Below are 17,192 nucleotides of genomic sequence, written 5' to 3'. Positions count from 1 at the left end.
CTCAGTTCTCAAAATTCACAAATCAGAATTCAGAAATCCGAATTCAGAGCCCAGGACACAGAATTCGGAACGCAGAATTCAGAACTCAAAATTCAGTACGCAGAATTCAGAACTCAGAACTCACAACTCTGAATTCTGATCTCAGAATCCACAACTCTGAATTCAGAATACAGGCTTCAGTTTAGAACTCCGAACTCAGATCTCAGAACTAAGAGTTGAGAATTCATCACTCAGAACTCAGAATTCAGAAATGATGACTCAGAACTTGGAATTCAGAACTCAGAAATCACAACTCAGTATTCATAACCCAGAATTCATAACCCAGAATTCTCACCTTAGAATTCTGAACTCAGAATTCAAACTCGAATATCAGAACTGGGAAATGAGTATTTGGAACTCAGACTACGGACTTCATAACTTAGAATTCAGAACAAAGAACTCAGTTCTCAGCACTCAGAACTCAGAATTCACACCTTAGAATTCGGAACTCAGAATCCTAAGTCAGAATTCAAAACTTGGAAATCAGAATTTGGAACTCAGAATACGGAATTCAGAACACAGAACTCAGAATTCAGAACTCAGTTCTCAGAACTCTGAACACAGTGTGGAGTACTCATGATTCAGAACTCAGAATTCACACCTTAGAATTCGGAACTCAGAATTCAGAACACACAATTCAGAACTCAAAACGCAGAAATCAGAACTGTAACTCAGAATTGTGAAATCAGAACTCAGAATTCAGAACGCAATTGAAAACTTTGAAGTCAGAATTCAGAATCAATTACTCAGGGTACGTAACTCAGAATCCACGACTCAGAAATCAGAACTGAGATACAGATCTCAGAATTCAAAATTCAGAATTCAGAAGTCCGAATTCAGAACCGGAACACAGAATTCGGAACTCAGAACTTAAAATTCAGTACTCAGAATTCAGAACTCAGCAATCTCAACTCTGAATTCTGGTCACAGAATTCACAACTCTGAAATCAGAATACAGACTGTAGAATTTAGAACTCCGAACTCAGAGCTAAGAGCTAAGAGTTGAGAATTCATAACTCAGTATTCAGAACTGAGAAATGAGAACTCAGAACTCAGATGTCACAGCTAAGAATTCAGAACTCAGTTATCAGAACTCACTTATCAGAACTCAGAACACAAAATTCCGGACTCAGTAGTCAGAACTAGAAACTGCGAACTCAGAATTTGTAACTCAGAATTCTGAACTCTGAACTCAGAATTCAGAACGCAATTGAAAAATTTGAACTCAGAACTCAGAATACAGTACACAAGATTCAGACCTCAAAATTCAGAACTCGGCACTCATAAAAACATAATGCACAACAAAATCTCAAATCTCAGAATTCAAAACTCAGAAAATAGAACTAACAACTCAGAATTCAAACTCAGATCCCAGAGTGTAGCACTTTGGATTGAGAATTCATTTCTCAGAACTCAGAACTCAGAATTCAGAATTCAGAGTTCAGAACTCAGCATGACAACTCAGTATTCAGATCTCGCAGTTCAGCACACAGAATTGACAACTTAGAAATCAGAACACACAATACAGTGATCAGTATTCAGAGTTCAGCATGCAGACTCAAACTCACAATTCAGAACTCAGCACTCAGAACTCAGAATGCAGACCTCAGGAACCAGAACTCAGAGTTTACAACCCTGAACTCAGAATTCTCATTTCAGAACTGAAATTCATAACTCAGAACACAAGACTCAGATGTCAGAACTCAGAAGTCAGAACTCAAAACTCAGAACTCAGAAGTCAGAACTCGATAGTTAGACTTCAGAATATAGAACTCAGATATTCGGACTCCTAACTCAGACAAAGAACTCAGAGTTGAAATTTCAGAACTCAGAAGTCACAATTCACCACACAGAATTCGTGACTAGGAATTCATAAATGAGACTCAGTTCTCAAAATTCACAAATCAGAATTCAGAAATCCGAATTCAGAGCCCAGGACACAGAATTCGGAACGCAGAATTCAGAACTCAAAATTCAGTACGCAGAATTCAGAACTCAGAACTCACAACTCTGAATTCTGATCTCAGAATCCACAACTCTGAATTCAGAATACAGGCTTCAGTTTAGAACTCCGAACTCAGATCTCAGAACTAAGAGTTGAGAATTCATCACTCAGAACTCAGAATTCAGAAATGATGACTCAGAACTTGGAATTCAGAACTCAGAAATCACAACTCAGTATTCAGAAACCAGAATTCATAACCCAGAATTCTCACCTTAGAATTCTGAACTCAGAATTCAAACTCGAATATCAGAACTGGGAAATGAGTATTTGGAACTCAGACTACGGACTTCATAACTTAAAATTCAGAACAAAGAACTCAGTTCTCAGCACTCAGAACTCAGAACTCAGAACTCAGAACTCAGAATTCACACCTTAGAATTTGGAACTCAGAATCCTAAGTCAGAATTCAAAACTTGGAAATCAGAATTTGGAACTCAGAATACGGAATTCAGAACACAGAACTCAGAATTCAGAACTCAGTTCTCAGAACTCAGAACACAGTGTGGAGTACTCATGATTCAGAACTCAGAATTCACACCTTAGAATTCGGAACTCAGAATTCAGAACACACAATTCAGAACTCAAAACGCAGAAATCAGAACTGTAACTCAGAATTGTGAAATCAGAACTCAGAATTCAGAACGCAATGGAGAACTTTGAAGTCAGAACTCAGAATCAATTACTCAGGGTACGTAACTCAGAATCCACGACTCAGAAATCAGAACTGAGATACAGATCTCAGAATTCAAAATTCAGAATTCAGAAGTCCGAATTCAGAACCGGAACACAGAATTCGGAACTCAGAACTTAACATTCAGTACTCAGAATTCAGAACTCAGAAATCTCAACTCTGAATTCTGGTCACAGAATTCACAACTCTGAAATCAGAATACAGACTGTAGAATTGAGAACTCCGAACTCAGAGCTAAGAGCTAAGAGTTGAGAATTCATAACTCAGTAATCAGAACTGAGAAATGAGAACTCAGAACTCAGATGTCACAGCTAAGAATTCAGAACTCAGTTATCAGAACTCAGTTATCAGAACTCAGAACACAAAATTCCGGACTCAGTAGTCAGAACTAGAAACTGCGAACTCAGAATTTGTAACTCAGAATTCTGAACTCTGAACTCAGAATTCAGAACGCAATTGAAAAATTTGAACTCAGAACTCAGAATACAGTACACAAGATTCAGACCTCAAAATTCAGAACTCGGCACTCATAAAAACATAATGCACAACAAAATCTCAAATCTCAGAATTCAAAACTCAGAAAATAGAACTAACAACTCAGAATTCAAACTCAGATCCCAGAGTGTAGCACTTGGGATTGAGAATTCATTTCTCAGAACTCAGAACTCAGAATTCAGAATTCAGAGTTCAGAACTCAGCATGACAACTCAGTATTCAGATCTCGCAGTTCAGCACACAGAATTGACAACTTAGAAATCAGAACACACAATACAGTGATCAGTATTCAGAGTTCAGCATGCAGACTCAAACTCACAATTCAGAACTCAGCACTCAGAACTCAGAATGCAGACCTCAGGAACCAGAACTCAGAGTTTACAACCCTGAACTCAGAATTCTCATTTCAGAACTGAAATTCATAACTCAGAACACAAGACTCAGATGTCAGAACTCAGAAGTCAGAACTCAAAACTCAGAACTCAGAACTCAGAACTCGATAGTTAGACTTCAGAATATAGAACTCAGATATTCGGACTCCTAACTCAGACAAAGAACTCAGAGTTGAAATTTCAGAACTCAGAAGTCACAATTCACCACACAGAATTCGTGACTAGGAATTCATAAATGAGACTCAGTTCTCAAAATTCACAAATCAGAATTCAGAAATCCGAATTCAGAGCCCAGGACACAGAATTCGGAACGCAGAATTCAGAACTCAAAATTCAGTACGCAGAATTCAGAACTCAGAACTCACAACTCTGAATTCTGATCTCAGAATCCACAACTCTGAATTCAGAATACAGGCTTCAGTTTAGAACTCCGAACTCAGATCTCAGAACTAAGAGTTGAGAATTCATCACTCAGAACTCAGAATTCAGAAATGATGACTCAGAACTTGGAATTCAGAACTCAGAAATCACAACTCAGTATTCAGAAACCAGAATTCATAACCCAGAATTCTCACCTTAGAATTCTGAACTCAGAATTCAAACTCGAATATCAGAACTGGGAAATGAGTATTTGGAACTCAGACTACGGACTTCATAACTTAAAATTCAGAACAAAGAACTCAGTTCTCAGCACTCAGAACTCAGAACTCAGAACTCAGAACTCAGAATTCACACCTTAGAATTTGGAACTCAGAATCCTAAGTCAGAATTCAAAACTTGGAAATCAGAATTTGGAACTCAGAATACGGAATTCAGAACACAGAACTCAGAATTCAGAACTCAGTTCTCAGAACTCAGAACACAGTGTGGAGTACTCATGATTCAGAACTCAGAATTCACACCTTAGAATTCGGAACTCAGAATTCAGAACACACAATTCAGAACTCAAAACGCAGAAATCAGAACTGTAACTCAGAATTGTGAAATCAGAACTCAGAATTCAGAACGCAATGGAGAACTTTGAAGTCAGAACTCAGAATCAATTACTCAGGGTACGTAACTCAGAATCCACGACTCAGAAATCAGAACTGAGATACAGATCTCAGAATTCAAAATTCAGAATTCAGAAGTCCGAATTCAGAACCGGAACACAGAATTCGGAACTCAGAACTTAACATTCAGTACTCAGAATTCAGAACTCAGAAATCTCAACTCTGAATTCTGGTCACAGAATTCACAACTCTGAAATCAGAATACAGACTGTAGAATTTAGAACTCCGAACTCAGAGCTAAGAGCTAAGAGTTGAGAATTCATAACTCAGTATTCAGAACTGAGAAATGAGAACTCAGAACTCAGATGTCACAGCTAGGAATTCAGAACTCACTTATCAGAACTCAGTTATCAGAACTCAGAACACAAAATTCCGGACTCAGTAGTCAGAACTAGAAACTGCGAACTCAGAATTTGTAACTCAGAATTCTGAACTCTGAACTCAGAATTCAGAACGCAATTGAAAAATTTGAACTCAGAACTCAGAATACAGTACTCAAGATTCAGACCTCAAAATTCAGAACTCGGCACACATAAAATCATAATGCACAACAAAATCTCAAATCTCAGAATTCAAAACTCAGAAAATAGAAGTAACAACTCAGAATTCAAACTCAGATCTCAGAGTGTAGCACTTGGGATTGAGAATTTATCCCTCAGCACTCAGAACTCATAATTCAGAATTCAGAGTTCAGAACTCAGCATGACAACTCAGTATTCAGATCTCGCAGTTCAGCACACAGAATTGACAACTTAGAAATCAGAACACACAATACAGTGATCAGTATTCAGAGTTCAGCATGCAGACTCAAACTCACAATTCAGAACTCAGCACTCAGAACTCAGAATGCAGACCTCAGGAACCAGAACTCAGAGTTTACAACCCTGAACTCAGAATTCTCATTTCAGAACTGAAATTCATAACTCAGAACACAAGACTCAGATGTCAGAACTCAGAAGTCAGAACTCAAAACTCAGAACTCAGAAGTCAGAACTCGATAGTTAGACTTCAGAATATAGAACTCAGATATTCGGACTCCTAACTCAGACAAAGAACTCAGAGTTGAAATTTCAGAACTCAGAATTCACAATTCACCACACAGAATTCGTGACTAGGAATTCATAAATGAGACTCAGTTCTCAAAATTCACAAATCAGAATTCAGAAATCCGAATTCAGAGTCCAGGACACAGAATTCGGAACGCAGAACTCAGAATTCAGAACTCAGTTCTCAGAACTCAGAACACAGTGTGGAGTACTCATGATTCAGAACTCAGAATTCACACCTTAGAATTCGGAACTCAGAATTCAGAACACACAATTCAGAACTCAAAACGCAGAAATCAGAACTGTAACTCAGAATTGTGAAATCAGAACTCAGAATTCAGAACGTAATGGAGAACTTTGAAGTCAGAACTCAGAATCAATTACTCAGGGTACGTAACTCAGAATCCACGACTCAGAAATCAGAACTGAGATACAGATCTCAGAATTCAAAATTCAGAATTCAGAAGTCCGAATTCAGAACCGGAACACAGAATTCGGAACTCAGAACTTAACATTCAGTACTCAGAATTCAGAACTCAGTTATCAGAACTCTGAATTCTGGTCACAGAATTCACAACTCTGAAATCAGAATACAGACTGTAGAATTTAGAACTCCGAACTCAGAGCTAAGAGCTAAGAGTTGAGAATTCATAACTCAGTATTCAGAACTGAGAAATGAGAACTCAGAACTCAGATGTCACAGCTAAGAATTCAGAACTCAGTTATCAGAACTCACTTATCAGAACTCAGAACACAAAATTCCGGACTCAGTAGTCAGAACTAGAAACTGCGAACTCAGAATTTGTAACTCAGAATTCTGAACTCTGAACTCAGAATTCAGAACGCAATTGAAAAATTTGAACTCAGAACTCAGAATACAGTGCTCAAGATTCAGACCTCAAAATTCAGAACTCGGCACTCATAAAAACATAATGCACAACAAAATCTCAAATCTCAGAATTCAAAACTCAGAAAATAGAACTAACAACTCAGAATTCAAACTCAGATCCCAGAGTGTAGCACTTTGGATTGAGAATTCATTTCTCAGAACTCAGAACTCAGAATTCAGAATTCAGAGTTCAGAACTCAGCATGACAACTCAGTATTCAGATCTCGCAGTTCAGCACACAGAATTGACAACTTAGAAATCAGAACACACAATACAGTGATCAGTATTCAGAGTTCAGCATGCAGACTCAAACTCACAATTCAGAACTCAGCACTCAGAACTCAGAATGCAGACCTCAGGAACCAGAACTCAGAGTTTACAACCCTGAACTCAGAATTCTCATTTCAGAACTGAAATTCATAACTCAGAACACAAGACTCAGATGTCAGAACTCAGAAGTCAGAACTCAGAAGTCAGAACTCAGAACTCAGAACTCGATAGTTAGACTTCAGAAGATAGAACTCAGATATTCGAACTCCTAACTCAGACAAAGACCTCAGAGTTGAAATTTCAGAACTCAGAAGTCACAATTCGCCACACAGAATTCGTGACTAGGAATTCATAAAGGAGACTCAGTTCTCAAAATTCACAAATCAGAATTCAGAAATCCGAATTCAGAGCCCAGGACACAGAATTCGGAACGCAGAATTCAGAACTCCAAATTCAGCACGCAGAATTCAGAACTCAGAACTCACAACTCTGAATTCTGATCTCAGAATCCACAACTCTGAATTCAGAATACAGGCTTCAGTTTAGAACTCCGAACTCAGATCTCAGAACTAAGAGTTGAGAATTCATAACTCAGAACTCAGAATTCAGAAATGATGACTCAGAACTTGGAATTCAGAACTCAGAAATCACAACTCAGTATTCAGAACCCAGAATTCATAACCCAGAATTCTCACCTTAGAATTCTGAACTCAGAATTCAAACTCGAATATCAGAACTGGGAAATGAGTATTTGGAACTCAGACTACGGACTTCATAACTTAGAATTCAGAACAAAGAACTCAGTTCTCAGCACTCAGAAATCAGTACTCAGAACTCAGAATTCACACCTTAGAATTCGGAACTCAGAATTCAGAACACACAATTCAGAACTCAAAACGCAGAAATCAGAACTGTAACTCAGAATTGTGAAATCAGAACTCAGAATTCAGAACGCAATGGAGAACTTTGAAGTCAGAACTCAGAATCAATTACTCAGGGTACGTAACTCAGAATCCACGACTCAGAAATCAGAACTGAGATACAGATCTCAGAATTCAAAATTCAGAATTCAGAAGTCCGAATTCAGAACCGGAACACAGAATTCGGAACTCAGAACTTAACATTCAGTACTCAGAATTCAGAACTCAGAAATCTCAACTCTGAATTCTGGTCACAGAATTCACAACTCTGAAATCAGAATACAGACTGTAGAATTTAGAACTCCGAACTCAGAGCTAAGAGCTAAGAGTTGAGAATTCATAACTCAGTATTCAGAACTGAGAAATGAGAACTCAGAACTCAGATGTCACAGCTAGGAATTCAGAACTCACTTATCAGAACTCAGTTATCAGAACTCAGAACACAAAATTCCGGACTCAGTAGTCAGAACTAGAAACTGCGAACTCAGAATTTGTAACTCAGAATTCTGAACTCTGAACTCAGAATTCAGAACGCAATTGAAAAATTTGAACTCAGAACTCAGAATACAGTACTCAAGATTCAGACCTCAAAATTCAGAACTCGGCACACATAAAATCATAATGCACAACAAAATCTCAAATCTCAGAATTCAAAACTCAGAAAATAGAAGTAACAACTCAGAATTCAAACTCAGATCTCAGAGTGTAGCACTTGGGATTGAGAATTTATCCCTCAGCACTCAGAACTCATAATTCAGAATTCAGAGTTCAGAACTCAGCATGACAACTCAGTATTCAGATCTCGCAGTTCAGCACACAGAATTGACAACTTAGAAATCAGAACACACAATACAGTGATCAGTATTCAGAGTTCAGCATGCAGACTCAAACTCACAATTCAGAACTCAGCACTCAGAACTCAGAATGCAGACCTCAGGAACCAGAACTCAGAGTTTACAACCCTGAACTCAGAATTCTCATTTCAGAACTGAAATTCATAACTCAGAACACAAGACTCAGATGTCAGAACTCAGAAGTCAGAACTCAAAACTCAGAACTCAGAAGTCAGAACTCGATAGTTAGACTTCAGAATATAGAACTCAGATATTCGGACTCCTAACTCAGACAAAGAACTCAGAGTTGAAATTTCAGAACTCAGAATTCACAATTCACCACACAGAATTCGTGACTAGGAATTCATAAATGAGACTCAGTTCTCAAAATTCACAAATCAGAATTCAGAAATCCGAATTCAGAGTCCAGGACACAGAATTCGGAACGCAGAACTCAGAATTCAGAACTCAGTTCTCAGAACTCAGAACACAGTGTGGAGTACTCATGATTCAGAACTCAGAATTCACACCTTAGAATTCGGAACTCAGAATTCAGAACACACAATTCAGAACTCAAAACGCAGAAATCAGAACTGTAACTCAGAATTGTGAAATCAGAACTCAGAATTCAGAACGTAATGGAGAACTTTGAAGTCAGAACTCAGAATCAATTACTCAGGGTACGTAACTCAGAATCCACGACTCAGAAATCAGAACTGAGATACAGATCTCAGAATTCAAAATTCAGAATTCAGAAGTCCGAATTCAGAACCGGAACACAGAATTCGGAACTCAGAACTTAACATTCAGTACTCAGAATTCAGAACTCAGTTATCAGAACTCTGAATTCTGGTCACAGAATTCACAACTCTGAAATCAGAATACAGACTGTAGAATTTAGAACTCCGAACTCAGAGCTAAGAGCTAAGAGTTGAGAATTCATAACTCAGTATTCAGAACTGAGAAATGAGAACTCAGAACTCAGATGTCACAGCTAAGAATTCAGAACTCAGTTATCAGAACTCACTTATCAGAACTCAGAACACAAAATTCCGGACTCAGTAGTCAGAACTAGAAACTGCGAACTCAGAATTTGTAACTCAGAATTCTGAACTCTGAACTCAGAATTCAGAACGCAATTGAAAAATTTGAACTCAGAACTCAGAATACAGTGCTCAAGATTCAGACCTCAAAATTCAGAACTCGGCACTCATAAAAACATAATGCACAACAAAATCTCAAATCTCAGAATTCAAAACTCAGAAAATAGAACTAACAACTCAGAATTCAAACTCAGATCCCAGAGTGTAGCACTTTGGATTGAGAATTCATTTCTCAGAACTCAGAACTCAGAATTCAGAATTCAGAGTTCAGAACTCAGCATGACAACTCAGTATTCAGATCTCGCAGTTCAGCACACAGAATTGACAACTTAGAAATCAGAACACACAATACAGTGATCAGTATTCAGAGTTCAGCATGCAGACTCAAACTCACAATTCAGAACTCAGCACTCAGAACTCAGAATGCAGACCTCAGGAACCAGAACTCAGAGTTTACAACCCTGAACTCAGAATTCTCATTTCAGAACTGAAATTCATAACTCAGAACACAAGACTCAGATGTCAGAACTCAGAAGTCAGAACTCAGAAGTCAGAACTCAGAACTCAGAACTCGATAGTTAGACTTCAGAAGATAGAACTCAGATATTCGAACTCCTAACTCAGACAAAGAACTCAGAGTTGAAATTTCAGAACTCAGAAGTCACAATTCGCCACACAGAATTCGTGACTAGGAATTCATAAAGGAGACTCAGTTCTCAAAATTCACAAATCAGAATTCAGAAATCCGAATTCAGAGCCCAGGACACAGAATTCGGAACGCAGAATTCAGAACTCCAAATTCAGCACGCAGAATTCAGAACTCAGAACTCACAACTCTGAATTCTGATCTCAGAATCCACAACTCTGAATTCAGAATACAGGCTTCAGTTTAGAACTCCGAACTCAGATCTCAGAACTAAGAGTTGAGAATTCATAACTCAGAACTCAGAATTCAGAAATGATGACTCAGAACTTGGAATTCAGAACTCAGAAATCACAACTCAGTATTCAGAACCCAGAATTCATAACCCAGAATTCTCACCTTAGAATTCTGAACTCAGAATTCAAACTCGAATATCAGAACTGGGAAATGAGTATTTGGAACTCAGACTACGGACTTCATAACTTAGAATTCAGAACAAAGAACTCAGTTCTCAGCACTCAGAACTCAGAATTCACACCTTAGAATTCGGAACTCAGAATCCTAAGTCAGAATTCAAAACTTGGAAATCAGAATTTGGAACTCAGAATACGGAATTCAGAACACAGAACTCAGAATTCAGAACTCAGTTCTCAGAACTCAGAACACAGTGTGGAGTACTCATGATTCAGAACTCAGAATTCACACCTTAGAATTCGGAACTCAGAATTCAGAACACACATTTCAGAACTCAAAACGCAGAAATCAGAACTGTAACTCAGAATTGTGAAATCAGAACTCAGAATTCAGAACGCAATTGAGAACTTTGAAGTCAGAATTCAGAATCAATTACTCAGGGTACGTAACTCAGAATCCACGACTCAGAAATCAGAACTGAGATACAGATCTCAGAATTCAAAATTCAGAATTCAGAAGTCCGAATTCAGAACCGGAACACAGAATTCGGAACTCAGAACTTAACATTCAGTACTCAGAATTCAGAACTCAGGAATCTCAACTCTGAATTCTGGTCACAGAATTCACAACTCTGAAATCAGAATACAGACTGTAGAATTTAGAACTCCGAACTCAGAGCTAAGAGCTAAGAGTTGAGAATTCATAACTCAGTATTCAGAACTGAGAAATGAGAACTCAGAACTCAGATGTCACAGCTAAGAATTCAGAACTCAGTTATCAGAACTCACTTATCAGAACTCAGAACACAAAATTCCGGACTCAGTAGTCAGAACTAGAAACTGCGAACTCAGAATTTGTAACTCAGAATTCTGAACTCTGAACTCAGAATTCAGAACGCAATTGAAAAATTTGAACTCAGAACTCAGAATACAGTACTCAAGATTCAGACCTCACAATTCAGAACTCGGCACTCATAAAAGCATAATGCACAACAAAATCTCAAATCTCAGAATTCAAAACTCAGAAAATAGAAGTAACAACTCAGAATTCAAACTCAGATCTCAGAGTGTAGCACTTGGGATTGAGAATTCATTCCTCAGAACTCAGAACTCAGAATTCAGAATTCAGAGTTCAGAACTCAGCATGACAACTCAGTATTCAGATCTCGCAGTTCAGCACACAGAATTGACAACTTAGAAATCAGAACACACAATACAGTGATCAGTATTCAGAGTTCAGCATGCAGACTCAAACTCACAATTCAGAACTCAGCACTCAGAACTCAGAATGCAGACCTCAGGAACCAGAACTCAGAGTTTACAACCCTGAACTCAGAATTCTCATTTCAGAACTGAAATTCATAACTCAGAACACAAGACTCAGATGTCAGAACTCAGAAGTCAGAACTCAAAACTCAGAACTCAGAAGTCAGAACTCGATAGTTAGACTTCAGAATATAGAACTCAGATATTCGGACTCCTAACTCAGACAAAGAACTCAGAGTTGAAACTTCAGAACTCAGAAGTCACAATTCACCACACAGAATTCGTGACTAGGAATTCATAAATGAGACTCAGTTCTCAAAATTCACAAATCAGAATTCAGAAATCCGAATTCAGAGCCCAGGACACAGAATTCGGAACGCAGAATTCAGAACTCAAAATTCAGTACGCAGAATTCAGAACTCAGAACTCACAACTCTGAATTCTGATCTCAGAATCCACAACTCTGAATTCAGAATACAGGCTTCAGTTTAGAACTCCGAACTCAGATCTCAGAACTAAGAGTTGAGAATTCATAACTCAGAACTCAGAATTCAGAAATGATGACTCAGAACTTGGAATTCAGAACTCAGAAATCACAACTCAGAATTCATAACCCAGAATTCTCACCTTAGAATTCTGAACTCAGAATTCAAACTCGAATATCAGAACTGGGAAATGAGTATTTGGAACTCAGACTACGGACTTCATAACTTAGAATTCAGAACAAAGAACTCAGTTCTCAGCACTCAGAACTCAGAATTCACACCTTAGAATTCGGAACTCAGAATCCTAAGTCAGAATTCAAAACTTGGAAATCAGAATTTGGAACTCAGAATACGGAATTCAGAACACAGAACTCAGAATTCAGAACTCAGTTCTCAGAACTCAGAACACAGTGTGGAGTACTCATGATTCAGAACTCAGAATTCACACCTTAGAATTCGGAACTCAGAATTCAGAACACACATTTCAGAACTCAAAACGCAGAAATCAGAACTGTAACTCAGGATTGTGAAATCAGAACTCAGAATTCAGAACGCAATGGAGAACTTTGAAGTCAGAATTCAGAATCAATTACTCAGGGTACGTAACTCAGAATCCACGACTCAGAAATCAGAACTGAGATACAGATCTCAGAATTCAAAATTCAGAATTCAGAAGTCCGAATTCAGAACCGGAACACAGAATTCGGAACTCAGAACTTAACATTCAGTACTCAGAATTCAGAACTCAGGAATCTCAACTCTGAATTCTGGTCACAGAATTCACAACTCTGAAATCAGAATACAGACTGTAGAATTTAGAACTCCGAACTCAGAGCTAAGAGCTAAGAGTTGAGAATTCATAACTCAGTATTCAGAACTGAGAAATGAGAACTCAGAACTCAGATGTCACAGCTAAGAATTCAGAACTCAGTTATCAGAACTCACTTATCAGAACTCAGAACACAAAATTCCGGACTCAGTAGTCAGAATTAGAAACTGCGAACTCAGAATTTGTAACTCAGAATTCTGAACTCTGAACTCAGAATTCAGAACGCAATTGAAAAATTTGAACTCAGAACTCAGAATACAGTACTCAAGATTCAGACCTCAAAATTCAGAACTCGGCACTCATAAAAGCATAATGCACAACAAAATCTCAAATCTCAGAATTCAAAACTCAGAAAATAGAAGTAACAACTCAGAATTCAAACTCAGATCTCAGAGTGTAGCACTTGGGATTGAGAATTCATTCCTCAGAACTCAGAACTCAGAATTCAGAATTCAGAGTTCAGAACTCAGCATGACAACTCAGTATTCAGATCTCGCAGTTCAGCACACAGAATTGACAACTTAGAAATCAGAACACACAATACAGTGATCAGTATTCAGAGTTCAGCATGCAGACTCAAACTCACAATTCAGAACTCAGCACTCAGAACTCAGAATGCAGACCTCAGGAACCAGAACTCAGAGTTTACAACCCTGAACTCAGAATTCTCATTTCAGAACTGAAATTCATAACTCAGAACACAAGACTCAGATGTCAGAACTCAGAAGTCAGAACTCAAAACTCAGAACTCAGAACTCGATAGTTAGACTTCAGAATATAGAACTCAGATATTCGGACTCCTAACTCAGACAAAGAACTCAGAGTTGAAATTTCAGAACTCAGAAGTCACAATTCACCACACAGAATTCGTGACTAGGAATTCATAAATGAGACTCAGTTCTCAAAATTCACAAATCAGAATTCAGAAATCCGAATTCAGAGCCCAGGACACAGAATTCGGAACGCAGAATTCAGAACTCAAAATTCAGTACGCAGAATTCAGAACTCAGAACTCACAACTCTGAATTCTGATCTCAGAATCCACAACTCTGAATTCAGAATACAGGCTTCAGTTTAGAACTCCGAACTCAGATCTCAGAACTAAGAGTTGAGAATTCATCACTCAGAACTCAGAATTCAGAAATGATGACTCAGAACTTGGAATTCAGAACTCAGAAATCACAACTCAGTATTCAGAACCCAGAATTCATAAACCAGAATTCTCACCTTAGAATTCTGAACTCAGAATTCAAACTCGAATATCAGAACTGGGAAATGAGTATTTGGAACTCAGACTACGGACTTCATAACTTAGAATTCAGAACAAAGAACTCAGTTCTCAGCACTCAGAAATCAGAACTCAGAACTCAGAATTCACACCTTAGAATTCGGAACTCAGAATCCTAAGTCAGAATTCAAAACTTGGAAATCAGAATTTGGAACTCAGAATACGGAATTCAGAACACAGAACTCAGAATTCAGAACTCAGTTCTCAGAACTCAGAACACAGTGTGGAGTACTCATGATTCAGAACTCAGAATTCACACCTTAGAATTCGGAACTCAGAATTCAGAACACACAATTCAGAACTCAAAACGCAGAAATCAGAACTGTAACTCAGAATTGTGAAATCAGAACTCAGAATTCAGAACGCAATTGAGAACTTTGAAGTCAGAACTCAGAATCAATTACTCAGGGTACGTAACTCAGAATCCACGACTCAGAAATCAGAACTGAGATACAGATCTCAGAATTCAAAATTCAGAATTCAGAAGTCCGAATTCAGAACCGGAACACAGAATTCGGAACTCAGAACTTAACATTCAGTACTCAGAATTCAGAACTCAGGAATCTCAACTCTGAATTCTGGTCACAGAATTCACAACTCTGAAATCAGAATACAGACTGTAGAATTTAGAACTCCGAACTCAGAGCTAAGAGCTAAGAGTTGAGAATTCATAACTCAGTATTCAGAACTGAGAAATGAGAACTCAGAACTCAGATGTCACAGCTAAGAATTCAGAACTCAGTTATCAGAACTCACTTATCAGAACTCAGAACACAAAATTCCGGACTCAGTAGTCAGAATTAGAAACTGCGAACTCAGAATTTGTAACTCAGAATTCTGAACTCTGAACTCAGAATTCAGAACGCAATTGAAAAATTTGAACTCAGAACTCAGAATACAGTACTCAAGATTCAGACCTCAAAATTCAGAACTCGGCACTCATAAAAGCATAATGCACAACAAAATCTCAAATCTCAGAATTCAAAACTCAGAAAATAGAAGTAACAACTCAGAATTCAAACTCAGATCTCAGAGTGTAGCACTTGGGATTGAGAATTCATTCCTCAGAACTCAGAACTCAGAATTCAGAATTCAGAGTTCAGAACTCAGCATGACAACTCAGTATTCAGATCTCGCAGTTCAGCACACAGAATTGACAACTTAGAAATCAGAACACACAATACAGTGATCAGTATTCAGAGTTCAGCATGCAGACTCAAACTCACAATTCAGAACTCAGCACTCAGAACTCAGAATGCAGACCTCAGGAACCAGAACTCAGAGTTTACAACCCTGAACTCAGAATTCTCATTTCAGAACTGAAATTCATAACTCAGAACACAAGACTCAGATGTCAGAACTCAGAAGTCAGAACTCAAAACTCAGAACTCAGAACTCGATAGTTAGACTTCAGAATATAGAACTCAGATATTCGGACTCCTAACTCAGACAAAGAACTCAGAGTTGAAATTTCAGAACTCAGAAGTCACAATTCACCACACAGAATTCGTGACTAGGAATTCATAAATGAGACTCAGTTCTCAAAATTCACAAATCAGAATTCAGAAATCCGAATTCAGAGCCCAGGACACAGAATTCGGAACGCAGAATTCAGAACTCAAAATTCAGTACGCAGAATTCAGAACTCAGAACTCACAACTCTGAATTCTGATCTCAGAATCCACAACTCTGAATTCAGAATACAGGCTTCAGTTTAGAACTCCGAACTCAGATCTCAGAACTAAGAGTTGAGAATTCATCACTCAGAACTCAGAATTCAGAAATGATGACTCAGAACTTGGAATTCAGAACTCAGAAATCACAACTCAGTATTCAGAACCCAGAATTCATAACCCAGAATTCTCACCTTAGAATTCTGAACTCAGAATTCAAACTCGAATATCAGAACTGGGAAATGAGTATTTGGAACTCAGACTACGGACTTCATAACTTAGAATTCAGAACAAAGAACTCAGTTCTCAGCACTCAGAAATCAGAACTCAGAACTCAGAATTCACACCTTAGAATTCGGAACTCAGAATCCTAAGTCAGAATTCAAAACTTGGAAATCAGAATTTGGAACTCAGAATACGGAATTCAGAACACAGAACTCAGAATTCAGAACTCAGTTCTCAGAACTCAGAACACAGTGTGGAGTACTCATGATTCAGAACTCAGAATTCACACCTTAGAATTCGGAACTCAGAATTCAGAACACACAATTCAGAACTCAAAACGCAGAAATCAGAACTGTAACTCAGAATTGTGAAATCAGAACTCAGAATTCAGAACGCAATTGAGAACTTTGAAGTCAGAATTCAGAATCAATTACTCAGGGTACGTAACTCAGAATCCACGACTCAGAAATCAGAACTGAGATACAGATCTCAGAATTCAAAATTCAGAATTCAGAAGTCCGAATTCAGAACCGGAACACAGAATTCGGAACTCAGAACTTAACATTCAGTACTCAGAATTCAGAACTCAGAAATCTCAACTCTGAATTCTGGTCACAGAATTCACAACTCTGAAA

This window comes from Ochotona princeps, chromosome Y (assembly GCF_030435755.1).
Source record: "Ochotona princeps isolate mOchPri1 chromosome Y, mOchPri1.hap1, whole genome shotgun sequence".
NCBI classification, from domain to species: Eukaryota; Metazoa; Chordata; class Mammalia; order Lagomorpha; family Ochotonidae; genus Ochotona; species Ochotona princeps.
This window is presented reverse-complemented; position numbering follows the sequence as displayed.